This window comes from Canis lupus, chromosome 26 (genome assembly GCF_048164855.1).
Source record: "Canis lupus baileyi chromosome 26, mCanLup2.hap1, whole genome shotgun sequence".
NCBI classification, from domain to species: Eukaryota; Metazoa; Chordata; class Mammalia; order Carnivora; family Canidae; genus Canis; species Canis lupus.
The window spans coordinates 46,758,290-46,776,386 of NC_132863.1; the positions used below are offsets into that span (position 1 = coordinate 46,758,290).

Sequence of the window (18,097 nt, forward strand, 5' to 3'; positions counted from 1 at the left end):
CTCACAGTGGCTAATGCTGCTGGAAATCAGAAACTCCCGTGGCTGTTCTCATCCTTTTCAAGCAGAAGGAGGCGGTCTTCCACTCGCATCCTCTCTGAAGGATCTCACTCCCGAAGCACAGGCTCCCCCCGTCCGAAAGGAGGACGGTCTCCGAAACCCTCTGTAGGCTGATGTGCTGGAAAGGGAAGAAGCCATCACCAGGAATTAATGTGGGGAGATTCTGAGGTTCCCAGATGCCAAAAAATAACCTATCTTAGGCTTTTCTGCCACTTTAGAACACATCTTGCTAACAAATTCACAAAATGCTTTAGGATGAAGCACAGATGCTTACAGACACAAGTGCGAAGCTCTGGACTGGATGCTGAATGTGGCTCCCGGGGAAGGAGTTGGGGGTGCTGCCTCTGAATGGCTCACTGCAGCAAAACCAATGCTTAAGGATATTTTAGGTTTTCACCTTTTTTTTTTTTTTTTAAAGAAAAAAAATCCTCTTTGGATTTCTTTCAGTTAGTGAAAAACAGCTGCTAATGCAGGTCTCTTATAAAAGTGAAGTGGTGCAACGTGAACTCTCAAAAAGCAGGGAGTACGTGTATTACATATAAAAATCTTAGAGCATTTGGAAAGTTGAGCTAATAAAGAATAAAAAGTCACAATCCACCATCTGAATGACAGCATTGTTATTTTACTGTATTTCCTTCCAGTATTTTCCTGCAATGTTTTTTATTAGATATTTGCAATCATACTCAGTAACCTTTTGAGTCATGATTTTTAACTTACTTTAAATTTTTTTTTTTTGCAGGTGGCTGAATTCCTTCAGCAAAATTATTTTAATGGCCACTAACTACTGAGTGGTTGGTATCGATTTACATACCCCTTTTCTGTCATCTGTATTGCCTCTGTTTGTTTCAAAATGAATGCAGTGGAGAATATTATTCCTCTTCTATTTAAAACAACATCCATTACGTCAGATTTCCACATGTCTGATCCCTGGACTCAATGACAAAAAAAAAAAAAATTATGATAGCTCTTCGTGTGTGTTGAATTGATACTCTCCAAAAGCTTATTGTTCCCATTTGCTGGTTTATCAGATACTTCCAGAAATATATGAGAATATTAATTTCCTTACACCATTGCCAGCACTAGGTATGTCCACTAAAGGCATTTTAACCCAAGTTTAACATGCAAAAGGGACCTGCTGCCTGCGTTAACTCCGTCTCTCTGTGTGACAGCCAGGTAGGACATTCCACTCTTCTGGAGAGGACAGTATGTCTCCAAGGAGACCCCCCCCCCCCAGCAGCTGCTGCTCTAATCGCTAGCTCCTGCCTGAGGCCAGCCCTGATCAGTTGGGACGGACTCCCTAGCATCATGGGGGTGCCTCTCTCATGATGTTTGTGCCATACTCTGCACATCACAAGGCTGTCTACAGCAGAGGATGACTTCTGGGGACGGCCTATCACTTAATCCCCCACACTGACCATCGCAGCACTGTGTGTGCACCAGAGACCCAATCCAACTTTACACCTAAACTAAAATAACTGAACTAATGAATTGAGAAAATACTTCCATCAAGAGACCTCAACATTTGATAGCTTGTGAGTGGAACCAAGAGATAAAACATTGGGATCCTGGTTCTGGTTTTCGTCTCTCTTTGAATCAGGTATATAGTGACTCATGGGGCCTTTCGGCCTTGGATCCTGTGAAAGCAGGTGATAGGATCAAAGCCTCTTAACCCTGCACTGGGGGGTCAAACTGATGATCCTCTCTCTCTCTCTCCCAGGCCCCCGGGGAGGAGATGTCATATAATGTAGGTTGAAGCAAGATGCCTCTGGACCCCTGCCTTCCTGGTAGGTTAGTAATGTAGAGGAGGAGGCCATGATCCTTGAGGATGCCTGTCCAGGGTCTATCAGATTTATTGATCCATTCATTCGATAGGAATTTTTGTTGAGAATCTTATTCTGTGCCAGTATTGAGCTGCATCTGAGAATGAAGATAAAGGGTGATCAGAAATGACCAGAATAGGGATGTTTAAAAGTACTGTTGTCAGAACTAGTTGTGATAGAGCTCTTAGTGATAAGGAAGTCAGCTGAGCAGGGTTTCTAGTCTAGGAAGCCCTATCGGGATTTGGCATCGCTGGCAACTCCCAAATCCTGGAAAGCATTGCCTCTCATTCTTTACCGAGCATCGGTCACCTGTAAGACTTGTTACTACAAAGTGCCAGGCTCACCCCAGAGTTTCTTAATCATTGGTTCTGGGGTGATGGTGGAGGATTTGCAGTTCTCACAAGTTCCCAGGTGACACTGATGCTTTGGTCCAGGGACCATAATTTGAGAACCGCTGCTTCTTTATATAGAAAATGCACTATTTGCCAGGTGTTCTGCCAACCATTTACTTGCATTATCTCAACCTTCAGAGCAACCTTATCAAGGAACTGTGGGTAGTCCCAACTTCTGAGACAAGGCACCTGAGGATAAAGGGGCTAATAACATGCTTCCACCGACGTAGTTGGTGGGTGGCAGGGTCGGGTCTAGCAGGGCTCTTGTCTCTGGCTTGAGAGCTGAGCTCTGAACCATTCTGCCCTACGTTCCCGGTTCATCCACTCTGGACACCAAGCTGCTCTACTTAGCGGGACCCCCGTGCTTGGAGATTACGTCCAAGTCCATCTTGACCCACCACCCCACCTCTCTACACAGTGGAAGAGCCTTCCTTCAGCGTTCCCAATCTCTGCTTCTGTCCACTCTTAATGTTACTGCATGAAATACTTAACTTTTCACAGATCAGTAAGAAAAATAAAAGACTTTATTCTTCTTCCTTCGACGATGCCTTCTTGAAGTTCTTCCTTTCTTTGTGTGATCCATGTTTCTGACCTCTTCCATTTTCCTTCTGCCTGAAGAACTTTGAACATTTCTCACAGGGCAGGTCCATTGGTGATGAATTACAGCACTTTTTGTTGGTCTGAGACTTTGTTGCTCCTTTATTTCTGGAGGACAATTGTTCTGGATATAGAAAGTGTTTTTCTTTCAACCTTAAATGTTTAATTTCATTCTCTTTGTGCTGGCGTGGCTTCTGATAACTTCACTGTGACTCATAATCTTGGTCCTCTGTAGGTAAGGTTTTTTGGGGTTTCTGGTTTTTTCCCCTCCTGTACTGTTCTGTCTTGTTCATGATTTTTTGTCTTTGTTTTTCTGTTGTTTGAATAGCATATGCCTAGGTGTGTTTTTTAGGGTAATTTTCAGTTCTTTGGATCTTGGGTTTGGCATCTGTCATTAATTTTGGTTAGTTCTTGGCCATTATTATTTCAAATACTCCTGCTCTGTTCTTTCTCCTCATTTTCCAGTAACATGTTAAACCTTTTAACATTGTCTGGCAGCTTTTGGTTGTTCTGTTCTGTGTGTGTGTGATTTTTTTCTTCTTTCATTTCAGTTCAAGGAGTTTCTGTTGACATCTCCTCACGCTCACTGGTTCTCTCCTCAGCTCTATCCAGCCTACTGATGAGCCAAGCCAAGGCACTCTTCATTTCCTTTATGATGTTTGTTATTTCTAGTATTTTCCTTTCATTCCTTCTTAAGTGTTTCCATCTCTGTGTTTATATTACCATCTGTTCTTGCATGTGCTCTACTTTTTCTGCTGGGGTCCTTAGCATATTAGGCAGAGTTGTTTTAAACCCCTAGTCTGATGATTCAGGGTAATAGGAACCGGTAGAAGGAACAGAGGTAAATAGGCTTTAGGGTGAAGATATGTGTTATCTGTCTCAGAGTGGGACGGGGCTTGATGTGTGCAAGTAGCTATAGGTGAGCACCTCAAATTCCTCTTATGTCCTTGTTTTTGTCTGCTCTTTGACCTTGAACTTCCCCCAAATCCTTCTCTTCACAGACAACCGATGTCTTGGGGCTCTTTCAGCTGTAACTTGGCTGTTACTCTGGAGCCCTACTTGTGTGCTGGAGAGGGGTGGGGAGGATGGGGCATGTTCTATTGTCTTCACGTTAAACCTGTGTTTTAGCAGGCCATGTGTCTGGTCTGTGGCCCCTGCAAGTGTTTCTCTCCTGTGGCACGGCTTTCTAGTCCTCTATTTCTTCTGGCCACAGCCTTCTCAATCTTAATGCATTCCCCATGTTGACTGTTTTTTCTGCCTTAGATGAGACAAGGAAGGCCCTTCATCCAGGTGGATGGGCTGGCAGTCTTTCTCCTGCAGACTGGACCTTCCTTAGGAGAAGGCTCTGGGATATTTTGCAAGGATTACTCTTACCCTCCTCTACCAGAGCCAGGAGAGGATCTTTTCCAGGACTTCCACCATGAGAACCTGGGGTGGGAGAGCTTCCCTGATATAAAGTCCACAAAAGGGTGGGGATGCTCCTAATACTGAAGCCCCTAGGAATTTCTCACTCTGAAGCTAGTATGCATTCAGTTTATAGCAATTTGTCAAATTTACTAAGTGTTACCACCAGTTTATGGTGCCTGGTGAGCCAAGCTCAGCTGTGTCTATCTGGGTTCACCTGCTTCTCCACATATTGGGCTGGTGGTGTGGCAGAGGAAGAAATGTTCCTCTACCCTCTCAGGGCCCCTGACCGGGTCAGCTCTCCCATGAGCGCTTTAAGATCCCACTTCATAGGGGAAAGGTGAGGGGAAGGTCAGAACGACTTCCTGTTCCTGACATTTTCTCAAATTCCTTCAGCTTGAAATATTCAATCTGCCAAGGTGCCATATTTTTGGGATAGCATATCCTGAACCCCATTAGTGGTTGGTTTACCCTGGGAACTCCGTTCTCCAATGGGTCCAAGGAAAGTCATTGATTTTTAGTCTGCCTGGCTTTTTCTTATTAGAAGTGTTCGAGAAGTGACGTCCAGGCTTTTTATACATAAAAACTTGAAAGGAGAAGTCCCTTCTTTATAATTGAAGGGCTAATTCCCACTTTCATGAATATCTCAAAATATATTACCCATAATCTCCTTCAGATGATACTTCATGTGCTCAGAGAAACCCATTTTTTAGCATTTCCAAATGAGTTAGAGACTCCTGGTTTTCTCCCAGGAAGCACTGCATGCATGTCTGCATTACCTTGCACGCTGAATGAGAGAGAGAATTAATTCAGAATAGCACTCAGTGAGGGAGAATTAAGGTGCTAAGACCATAGGAAGCCACAGGAGTCATTTCTCTCTGGGTCATATATTTGAAACACTGTAATCAAATGAGCCCCAGATATTTTTATATTATCTGCATGAATTATGTCTAGTCACTAGTTTCCATCTTCCCAGAGACGCTGTATTGAAGCACATCAACACAAACATATTTGAAAACTGGTATACTTTTGCAACTGAGATTAAGATACATTATCAAGAAAGTACTAAAGATTTCCTCCACTCCTTCCTTCCCCTGGTGGCAACCCCACCGTAGGATCTATACCAAGAGCCTTTCTTGCCAATGCTTGCAATCTGCAAATTACATGCAAGTTGTTAAAACGGCGCCTGGAGGCCCTTATCAGCCTGTTAAGGCTTCTACATGTTTTGTTTGGTGGAGAGGAATAAAGCAATTAAAATCAGGATGAGTTCTATCTACACACTACATTTAATGTAACATCTTGGATACTTCTCTATATGAAAGTCTCTGTCCAACACTTGGGAGCAGAAAGGGGCAGAGTCCTTCCCGAAACCTCTGCTCCCAGGGAGGGGTGAGACCTTTAACAAAGTTGGGAAGCTTCCCCTCCTCTCCCCCTAAATCATGTATTCTGTGGGAAGAAGTCTTCAATTGATTTCTCTAAACAACTCTGTGTGGTAGGAAGGCAAAGACAGTGGATTACAGGGTATTAAGGACCTGGGTGTTTGGGGAAGAAAAAGGAGGCAATTTCAGGTGCTGTGGACTTAATAAAATGGACTCAGATAGTGACAGCAGCATTTTCTGATGTGCAATTGGCCACTGGGGACCCTCATGAGGAATTCATTTAGTACCCCGCAACTTCCCAGACAGGAAGGATTTGTTTTGACTAATTGTAATCTCTAATGAAACCCCAAATGCACCTCTGGTAAGCCATATGAGTGTATTACCTTGAAAAAAATCCAGAATCTGGGTGCAGATCATTCCACCTGCTTCCCTAGGGTACACCTGGAGCTAGCTGGTCTGCCTGCAGGTTTGCCAACTTATTCTCCATGTTTCCCCCACACCAAAATGGCTTGTTCTATGCTAGCCAAGTGATTCTGGCAATGATCCAGATAGGGCAGCCATAGAAAGACACAGACATTTTATCTTGGAGATCTTTGACAAATGTGCTTTAGGAAGAAATAAGTGATTTGAATTATTATTGAATTTTCCACTCTTTTATTCAGCTGCTTAACTGATCCATCCATTTAGATGTCACATGAACCTCAAATCTGACATGTCCTAAATAGAAGGCTGGATGCTGATCCTATGACCAATTTCACCAGCATTTTCTCTGTTTCTCCCTCTGCAGCGGGTCTTCCACAGAGTTTCAATGACAGGTTTTCTCTGAATCTCCAAAGAGTTTTTTCTTGACCATCTGCCATGGATGGTTGTGTCCAAAGGGAGAATTTGTTCTCTCTGTGTGATCTGGCAGATTGGTCTTCTTTTGCCTTTAGACTCAGACTAGGAATTAAACCATAGGCCCCCTGGATTCTCAGGCCTTCAGACTTGGACTAGGACTCTATCACCGGCTTTCCTGGGTCTCCAGCTTACAGACAGCATTTGATGGGACATCTCAATCCCCATAATTCCATGAGCCAGTCCCTTTACATAGATTATTTATTTAATATATCCTATGTCTATTCTATATTTGTGTCTATTACATATACACACATGCCCTACATACATCTATATGTAGATATAGATCTATGTCTAGTCTATCTCTGTATTACATATACACATACTCATACATATATACACATGTACATATATACACATCGAGGATATCTGTCATCCATCTGTCCATCCATCCATCCATCCATCCATCATCAACCTATCTACCTACCTACCTACCTACCTATGTACTGTATTGATCCTGTTTCTCTGGAGAACCCTGACCACTACAGTAATTATGGTTAAATGAAGCCAAAAGGATGGGGACCTATTAGATAGGATTGGTGGCCTTATAAGAATACAGAATCTCTCCTTCTCTCCATATGCAAGAACTGAAGACAGGCCACATGAGAACACAGGGAGAAGGCAGCCATCCGCAAACTAGGAAGAGGGACCTTGTCAGACCCTGATCATTCTGGCACCCTGATCCTAGACCTCCAGCCTTCAGAACTATGAGAAAATAAATTTATTTAGTTTAATCCAGCCAATATGCAGTATTTTGTTATGGCAGTCCGAGCCAACAAAGGCCTGATAGGAAGCAGACCCATTCCCTCCTCCATCATGGCACCTGGCATCTGCCTGTATGGCACTGATCACAATCTGTGAACATTTTGCATGTAGTCTGCCAGGGAGGATAGGAATGAGGGTTCTTGCACACATCACTCATCTCTCAGGCTCCTTCCTCACTTCTGGACAGCAGTGCCAGGCAAAACTTGTGAGCAGTACATGTTTATTGAACAAAAATAATTTGAGGATGTCAATCCTATCTAGAAGATATTAATACTTCCTATATTTGCATACAGTTGAACAATATTCAAAATACCTGCATGTTCTGAATAAATCTTTTCAGAAGCTATGAAATGGTAGGCAGGGCATTAGGGTATCCAGAGAGTATGTCTCATTTCAGAGGGAGAACATTCAAAGCAATTCAAACCCAGTGTTCTGCGTGAAGAGGGAGCTTTGAGGATCTGTTTCATAAATAATAGACAAACAAGTAGAGCAAAACAGGCAAAGATACAAAGAGCAAGAGAAAAGAAAAAAAGAAGATGTGTAGAAGAAAACAAAGGGAGGTAGAATATATAAATTAAAGACAGAAACTATCAGAGATGCAGAGACTGTGGGATGGGGCATGAGGGCATTTGTGGCAGTGGTGTGGGAAGTTCAGAACCTTTGACGGAAGGGAGCAGGGGACTGGCCCCTTCCTGATAGGACGTTTGGGGCATCAGACTAGAACACAACTTCTGATAGTGTGCGTCTGTCTCCACAGCTGTCAACTCTGTGCTGAAACAATGGCCTGAGGACTACGGCCTGAGTCGCATCTTCACCACAGGCTGAATATTTTGTGAGTACTTATTGTCTGTAGAATGGCTACCTGGTACCATAACCTAGGGACAAAGGAAAAGCTTGGACCTCACTTCATGACCACAAAGAGTCTGAATTAAATGGCTCTCTTAGTATGGTGGCCAACTGCAGGGAAGAAGGTACTCTAAATCAGATGGTCTCCTGTATTTGGGAGTTGAGACTGCTTGGGTTTGCTCGCCCAGTTTCCTCATGGACTGAAAACAGACATTCAGAAGATGTGTGTGTATGAACTTTGGGACATCCTCACATTTCCATACCCACTTCATTTCTCCATTATTGGGAAGTGCTTTCTATCTGGCCTCATCAGACAATGTGCTGAATTATGGAGATCAAACAGGTACCCTGAACGTTTAGTACTCAGTGGGTGCAGGCACACACTCACTGTACACAGACTTCTCTTTGTGGCTACTGAAAACAACTTTTTTTTCCCCCCTTAGCTCCTCTCTCCAGAGTAATAATCTTGTAAAGCCTACATATCCCAAAAGTAGGTTTTTTGGGGGGATTCTGATGATCTGGATAATTGACACCAAGGTGATCCTTCTGATATCAATCAGGAGGACATCTGGATTTCTAAACTAGGACAAGCACTTCTTATGAGATCACTGTGTGTTCCCAATCTTTTGCTTTAAAAAATGAAGAGAATTTGATTTCTCTTTCTTTAGGCATATTTGCAAGTTATCCAAAAACAGGGTATCTCTGCAAATTCTCTGTGCTGCCTATTCTTTGCCACAGTTTGCTCAGGAAATGAGTCTGATGATTGGCTGCCACTTGACATAATGTTAGTGTGGCCAGCAGGAAGGAAAACCAAGCATAAACAGACCCTGTTTGCTGATAGGACTGGAAAGATGCTCCAACTCAGCGGCATCAAGCCATTAAACTTTATTTTTGTTTTTTTTTAAACTAGAGCCTGAATTAAAATGTGAAGTGAATGCAGGAAATCCGCTAAGCCAGATTAGTACTGAACCTCCAGTCAAGATCATCACTTTGTCATTAGATCTGGCTGTGGGTGGTGTGAAAAGTATAAAGTCTGGTTACTCCTCCTTCCACCTACATTAATCTAAATTACCTGATAAGATTAAAAACAATCCTTTCAGTGGTGGTAGAAGTGGACCTAAGGTGAAAGATTTAAGGCAAGAACCATCACAAGGATGTCTTGACAAGGTAGAGCCAAAAGCCCTCGACGTCTTTGTTCTGAGGGTTGAAAGGAACTATCCTTAGAAACCCACACTGGAGGTGGTATGGCTCACCCGAGAGGACCACAGGGGAGGGTCACTGGGACCACAGCAACAGAGGCAACGCAGTGACTATTGGGCTAATTAATAACAATGACTGTGAAAGGTCATGAGTAAAGAATTGAAGAATCGAGGAAACTAATATTTAAACGCCACACAACGTGTGATGCTTAATTCAGAGAGCAAAGTCCAAGCCTGCAAGCGAAAGATTTCACATTAAATGAAGTGCAATTGGAATAGGACTCGGTGGGTATTTCACTTTGCCTTGGTCTTAGGTTAAGTAATTAAAATCAGCATCAGGTTCTGCCTGGAAGCTAGGGCAGCTGAGCAACAGCTAATTGTTACAGAAGCAAAATTAGCAGATGATCAAAGAAAATTTCAGAATTTCTTGCCAGAATGAATACGCGTGAAATTCTATCCTCTGGTCTAACAAAATACATACAGGATAGAATTAAATTTAGCTAATTAGATTAAGAATGAGTGAACCCATAATTTTGATTTAGTAGGCTGCACAAACATAGATGGAGCACTTGTCATAAAATGGTAGAAGGTCCGTGTTGTGAGGACCCTGTCAGCTGGTCTAGTTTCGCCATTAAGTGCTTCGCTCCCCCTGATTTTAATTCCTTAGACATATCATTGTCTATATCATTGTCTGCTTAAAGCCCCCCAGAGACGGGGACCACACCATCCCTACCCCAGACTCTGAAATGGAGGTGGGAAATACCTAGAAGGACAATGATATGCTGTTAAACTCAAGGAGGACCTTGGAAAAGGAGAAACTGACCAGGAGAGGGTAATAGGATGAGTGAGATGAGCCAAGAAAACAGCGTAGTGCAACAGCAGGTGTGGCCACACGCACAGCAGTGTGGGATGGGAAGGAGCTGGGGATGGGTAGAGCTCGTTATTGGAAGGGTGGCTTTTCCAGCAGGGATTGACTTCCTTTGCTTTGCTTCCATCAAGGAGGCTGGGCTCATCCCCAAAAGTCTGGACTTATAGAAGCCAGATGTCCCAGAGAGTTTGTTGCATGATTTGGGCCACTGCATAGACTCCTCCTTCATCAATTCTGCACCTTTCTCTTAAACTGTATCTGTTCATCATGTAGAGGGTAGAAATTTAAAATCTTTTTAATGATCAAGGATTACTTAATAAATAAGAACATGCAGAAGGCTTAAATGTTTAGTTCAACGGATTTTGTCCGTTGTATGCACTCATGTAATCATCAGCAAAACAAGATGGGGGACACTTTATCATCCCCTAAAACTTCCCAAGTCCTCTTTCCAGCTGATCCCCTTGAAAAGGAAAGCACTTTTGATTTCTGTCACTATAGTTAGCTTTATCCTTAGATCTCATATCAATGGAATCATATAGAACACATTCTTTAGTATCTTTTTTTTTAATAATCTATCCATGGGTTATTGTATTTTAACAATTGTTCTCTCCTTCTCATCGACAGGTAGCATTTCATTTTATGAACATACCTCAATTTGTTCATCCAATCACCTGTTGATAGACATTTGGATGGTTTCCAGTTCTGGGCTATCAAAATGAAGATCATTATGCGCCTTCTTGTACAAGTCTTTCCGCAGACACAAATTTTCATTTTTCTTCAGTAAATTCCTAGGGGTAGAATTGCTGGGTTATAGAGGAGTTGTTTATTTAACTTTATACAAAACTGCCAAGAAGCTATTTGAAGTACTATTCTACACACCTACCCAGCAGTGTGCGAGGGTTCCACATCCTCGCCAGCACTGAGCACTGTCAGGAATTTTGACTTCAGTCATACCAATGCCTGTGAAGTGGTACTTAGTTCTAAGAGGCATTTCTCTGGTAAGGGTTGGTGTGAAACATCTTTCTGTGTGCTTATAGTGTCTGTTCAAGTCTTTCCCCCACTATTTTAATTGGGGTATTTGTCTTATTAGTTATTGGAGCTATTTAAACATTTTGGAGCCAAGTCCTTTGTTAGATAAAATTGTGAAAATTTTCTCCTTTTTTGTGGCTGTGTATTTATAATGGTGTCTTTCAAAGAACACATTTAAAAAATGAATCCCATTTAACTTTTATTTTCCCTTTTTTTGGTACATGTTGTTTTATCTAAGAAATCTTGGCCCACCTTAAGGTTGTGAAAATATTGTTTTCTTCTAGAACATACATGGTTCTAGGTTTTACATTTAGGTCTAGAATCCATCATGATCATTATCTGGTATGGAGCAATGTGGGTAAAAAATTCATTCTTTCTCCTCATGCAGGTATGTAGTTGTTTCACATTTACTGAACACATTTTCCTTTCTACAATGAAGTGACTTGGTGCCTTTCTCAACAATCAATGTAGTGGTCTATTTCTGGACCTTTTATTCTGCTCCTTTGATGTGTGTTCTAGTCACATAATTTTAATATTTGTTTTCCTTATTATTCAGCTGATCTACTTTCTATTTTTCCTTGTGATATACTCTTTGACACATCGTTTGGTTGTATTTTGCTTAATTTTCAGCCATTTTGAGATTTTTTTAGATGTCATTGTTTTATGCACACTATTTTGGTCAGAGGCAGCTTCTGTATATTTTGAGTCTCTTGATATTTACAGAGATTTGTTTTTATAACCTGTCATTTTACTTTATCTTGGTGATTGTTCAATGTGTATTTGAATACTCAAGTTTATTGGTAGTGCTAAGCAAATGTTTTATGTCCTCATACATTTGTATTTTAGTTGTTCTAGTAATTACTAAGAGAGAAATGTTAAAATCTCCAACTAAGACTCTGGATTCATCTGTTTCTCTGATCTCTGCCAATTTTTACTTACATTTTCTCAATCTCTTGTTATTTGTATGACATTCAGGATTGTTACATCTTCTTCATGAATTGACCTTGAATAATTATGAAACAGCCCTCTTTGTCTCTAGTAATGCTACTTGTCTTATTTTTTTGATATTAATGTAATTTTCTTATGCTTATTTTTGGCCTGACACATCTTTCCCGCCCATTTACTTTCAACTTTTATGTCTACATTTAGATTTCTAGTAAATAACAACATACAGTGGAGCTTCATTTTTTTCCCTGCTAAAATTTGACAATCTCTCTCTTCCAATGCAATATTTCATCTTCTAACTTTTCATGTAGTTGTTAGTATGGTTGGGTTTAAGTCTGCCATTTTGTCTTTTTTTTCTCTATTTGTTCCACCTACTCTTTATTGTTCTCTTCTGTTTGCTGGGTTAACTGGATAATTTTGTAGTGTTCTTCCTCCAGTCTTTGTTAGTTGTATCTTTTGTATTTTAGTGGTTGCTCTAGATGTTACAATAGTCATCTTTAAGTCATTACAGTTTTATTTTTTATTATTTTTTAAAAGATTTTATTTATCCATGAGAGACACAGAGAGAGAGGCAGAGACATACAGAGGGATAAGCAGAGTCCTTGCAGGGAGCCCGATGTGGGACCCAGTCCCAGGACAGGATCACGCCCTGAGCCAAAGGCAGATGCTCAACCACTGAGCCACCCATGCATCCCTAAATCATTACAGTTTTAAATAATATCTTACCACTTTATGAACCACATAAATATAACCTTGGAATTCCATCCAACCCCCATAACATTCTGTGCTTTGTCATATATTTTACTTCTGCATATGTTAACAACCTTTCAATACTGTATTACCTGTGTTTTGAACACTCAAGAGTCTAGTATCATAACCCTAGTCTAGTCCCATAACCCTAAACAATGTCCTTTCACCTACTTTTGGAAGTGTATATCTGTTGGATATGAAGTATTTCAGCTTTTACCTAAAAGTATCTTCCACATTTCTTAATTTTGAAATATGGCCCTCCCTAGCTTCTGTTGAGATGTTAGCTTCCACTCTTCTCAGTGTTTCACTGTATACATCTTCTCCCCCATGAACACTTGTAAGACTCTCTACATTTGATTTTGGAAGTTGGATTAAGATGTGCCAGGATATGGTTTTCTTCCTATTCACACTGCTCAGGATTAGCAGAGACTCTTGGATATCCAGGCCGATGTCCTTCATCATTTTAGTAATTGCCAACTATGATTTCAAATACTTTTCTATTAGACTATTTGGTATTCAATCATAGTTCTAGGACATCCTCCTCCATTATAAAAATGCTCTTCTTTCCATTTTGTGCTTCAGTGTGAATAGTTTATTTCATCCTTTCTTCACTGATCCTTTCTTCTGCTGTGTCATCTTTTTAAGCCTGTCAAATGAACTATTAATATTTTGTATGGTGTTTTCAGTTATTGCATTTCTAATTGTTATTTAAGGTATTCATTTTTCTGCAAAAATTTTCTATCTATTCACATGTTGTCCATTTTATGCCAGATTAAAAAAAAATTAGGTAATCTCTTTGCCCAAGGTGGGGCTCAAACTCATGACCCTGAGTTCAAGAGTCCCATGTTGCACCAACTGACCCTGAGATCAAGAGTCCCACACTCTACCAACTGAGCTAGCCAGGCATCCCTGTTTTACACTGGATTTTTGAGCACATTTTTCAGAGTTGTATCAAAAGGTTCTTGTCTGCTATGCAACAGTAGGCTATCTATGGCTTTGTTCTAATGACTGTTTTCTTTTGTTAATGGGTCACCTTCTCCTCCTTTTCCTAGGCCTCACAGTTTTTAATTATGCTCCAGCTTTTGTACATAAAAGAATAGTTGACATTGTATAAACAGCATTTGTCTCTGAAATGTTCCTTTGTCTGGATGCTGGTGTGGGGGCAGGGTAGTCTAATCTGTGGTGGGCCTGGGCCAGGTCTTTGAGAGCATTCATTTCATTAAGGATGTTCATTCGGTTAGGTTTCATTTGTTCTCACCTCTCTCACGGATCTTTAAGAATCGTGACACTGTGGCACATTGATCTTGCTCTCATCATTTATATGGTATCAATAGTCTCTGGTGATTTTCTACATATGTATGCCAGTAGATTTCTATTATCTTTGTATTATTATACTGACAATTTTATCAATCACAACAGTGTTTTGCATCAATGTTAAGGAATTAAGCTGTAACATAAATGCATGGATAGGCTGCATTTTCCAGGAAAATAAGGATGGGGATTGGAACCTGTGAGTTATGTGGAATACTGTGTTGATTGTTTTACTGAACAAGGTAACAATTTTTGGCAGGCGCTGTTGGATGCCAGCTGGTTTCCATATCTATTTAAAAATTTACACTCAATACAAGGAATCCATATTTATCAATCTGCTCTCAACCTGAGTAATCTGAGGCCAGCTGTGAGTCACATAGTAAGATCCAAACAACAATCCAGTGAGGCTTTAGTGAGCCCAGGCTCTGGGGAAAAGAGCTGAGGCTTGGATGGGGGCACCGTTAGGGGCTGATGGCAACTCCATGATTGTGGGGATTAAATAAGAAGCCAGAGTCACATGCAGGACATGTGCATTTCAGGGGTATAGGACAATAGGCTGGGGGTAATAGAGGTGGCTATGAGAATCAGGCTTTTTCTCAGAGTATCTAAGGGGCAAAATCCATTCAAAAGGCATTTACTGAGAATTTATTACATTTCAGACTATGGGTTAGAACAAACTAATATTAGGTATGTTTATGTACCACCAGTGGTTTCTTCAGGAACTCTGCTAAATGTGGTATGTATATTATTTCAATGGATCTTCGACACAACCCCATGAGATAGGGACTGCCCTTATGCCTCTGCTTTAAAGGCTTATAGAGACTTGCACAGGGTAAGTAACTCTCTGAAGTTTACAAAGCTAGTAACATGCAGTGGAGCTAGGGTTTGACTCTTAGCCAAATTCAGAATAATTCTAATTTACAGATGAAGAAATTGAGACACTGTGGCAGGTGCTATGCAACAGACCATGCATTTCATATGAGCAAAGATGGCATTTATTCAGTTTTACCTCTTTGTATCCCATGCCTAATATAATGTCTGGCACACTGTAGACTCTCAAAAAACTATGAAATAAGAATTAATTGATCAATGAATGCTAGGAATACTAGAATGAGTCCTTACACTTCTGTCCACCCCCTGCCCCCTGTATCATAGGGGAGATGAACAAGAATATCACAAGGACCTCACAGGATGTGAGAGAAATCTAGGTAGAGTGTACTGTTGTTGCCACATCCTGTTCCTTTTGCTGTCTCTCCCATGAAACTCAACTTCCTGATGGTGAGTCTGCATGTATTCATTTTTTATTCTCATCTGACACAGAGCAAGCAGCTCAATAGATGGCTGAGCATAAGTGTCAAATGGAAGAAGCAGGTAGTGATGTCTGAACAGAGTTTGTTTTAGGATAAATTGGACAGGATTTTGCCTACTGGTAAAGAGAAAGAGCTTTTGCCTAGACTGAGGAATTGGATATTGCTGAGATCACAAGAACTAAAGACCACATAGTCTTAGACTAAGTAAATTCAAGAGAAGACAAGAAGGGAGATGGTGGGGAGGAAGGAAGAAGAAGAGGAAGGGAGGGAAGGGAAGGATGAAGGTGAAGGCATGGAGGAAGAGTGAGCAACTTGTTAACCAAACCCCTACACCAACCATGTCTGAACACCAACACCCTTGGGCTTCCCTGTTACAAGTTCATGAATTCCCTATTTTGATATCTCTAGTTTCAATTTGGTTCCCATTTAACAACTGAAAGAATTCTAACTAAATTGATAAGGTTCTGTTCAGTGACTGTGTTAACCTATTTTTTTGCATCTGTTTAGAGCAACAGTTGGCAAACTGAAACCAGTGTGCCAAATCTGGATTACCGTTTTTGTCCGGCCCAAGAGCTAAGAATAAGAATGGTGACTGCATTTTTAAATGGTTGGAAAATAAAAAGAATATTTCATGATGTAAAAATTGTATGAAATTCAGATTTCAGTGACCTAAATAAAGTTCTATTGGAACACAACCAAACCCATCCATTTCTGCATTGTCTGTGGCAACTTTATGCTCCAATGAGGCAGAGTTGAGAAGTTTGACACCAAATGGCCCACAAAGTGTAAAATATTTACTGTCTGGCCCTTTACAGAAAATGCGGGCTGACCCTGGCCTAGAGCATCTAAAGCAGAAAACACTGACAAATAAGGGTCACTAAGGATATGACCTGCACTGGGGGAGGAGAGGGGATGGAAGGCCCCATGTTTATTCCAGGATGGCACCTCTAACCCCTCAGGGATTAACCTCAAAGTTTCTCTGTCCTTCATCTTCTTTTGCTTCTTCTCATTTTGATGCTAGTGTGTTTCAAGCTCTTTGGGGGCACTTATGACTGGAAAGAGTACTTGACTGAGGATCCAAAAACCATGTGACCCTAGGCTACCACCCCACCTCCTTGATCTCCAGTCATCTCATTAGTGAAGTGGGTTATTGCATAAAGCCTATTTCATAGGTTGATTCTGATGATTAAATGAAATCAGGGTACACATATGGTCTACAGAAATGGTCACAAATGCTTTCTTCACTCTTATGGTGAGAAATGAGTGAAATACACTTTGGAAAGGCATTGAGACAGCTGAAGGAAAGTAACTTTTATTTATTTTTTTAAAGATTTTATTCATTTATTCATGAGAGAGAGAGAGAGAGAGAGAGGCAGAGACCCAGGCAGAGGGAGAAGCAGGCTCCATGCAGGGAGCCTGATGTGGGACTCGATCCCAGGACTCCAGGATCACACCCTGGGCTGAAGGCAGGCACTAAACTGCTGAGCCACCTAGGGATCCCCCAGGAAAATAAATTTTAATGTTGTAATAATGACCACATGTTCAGTTAGACACCAAATGACTCTGGATTCATCACATCCCTCCATTTTGGATTAACTAGTTTTATATGGCAAGTTTAATCTAGTCCCTTTGAAAAATTTAGAATAGCACAAACATCAACAGTGAAAAGTACCGCTCCTTTGGGTCCTCCTTACACATTCTACCCAAAGGCAGACATAGTCACCATTTTATCAACTTCAGACAGGGTCACTGCATGTCACCAGTGCATATATGTTGTGTGTATGAACCTACTACACACAGTCCCTTTTATCCACATCCCCCATACTGATGTGAATGTCCCTTAACACTCCGATCTGTACCTGGCTATGTTTACTTTAAAAACACGTATTTTCACATTCACCAGAGATGAATGTTCAAGAATATTTAAAGCAGCACTATTTGTAAAAGCAAAAAATTGGAAAGAACCCAGATATCTATCAGCAGGAGAATGAGTAAATAAATTGTGGTGTATTTATACAACAGAATATTTTCCATTAATAAGCATCCACAAACTACAGCTGTAAGTAACAATGTAGACAAATCTCATAGACATTCCCCTGATAGAAAGAATTCAGACATGAAAGAGTAGATGGTTCCAACACTAATCCCTGACGTCACCAGTTAGGATGGTGGTCCCCCTGGGTATGAGGGAGGTAGAGGAGAAGGGGGCTCTAGGGGACTGCAGTATTCTGACACTTGGTGTGGGTGTTGGATACCCATGTGTGTGCACTTGGTGAAAACTCATCATCCCTCATGGCTATGTAAGTATGATTTTCGTAAATAAAATTCGTACTAGAAATTTAAAAGAGCACATATCTTAGAAATTGAATTCAGACCATATGGGTTTACTTCCTTCTCTTTCCTAGCTGTGGAGACCTGTACTGTACAGATGGCCGGCACTTCCCTCTCATCACTGCCCTTCTGATGCACCGTGAGGTGGTTTCCGGCTATTTGCTGCCGGATGCTATTTTCCAAGACATTTTCTAATCACC

The 18,097-nt window shown here is 41.1% G+C and overlaps 1 long non-coding RNA gene across 1 annotated transcript; it reads left to right on the forward strand.

Moving 5' to 3' along the window:
- Positions 1–796: 796 nt before the first annotated feature.
- On the forward strand, positions 797–16,203 carry LOC140617931 (uncharacterized). The gene is made up of 4 exons (XR_012018082.1): positions 797–848; positions 8,066–8,140; positions 15,412–15,534; positions 16,074–16,203. It is a non-coding gene; the product is annotated as an uncharacterized lncRNA (long non-coding RNA).
- Positions 16,204–18,097: the final 1,894 nt, after the last annotated feature.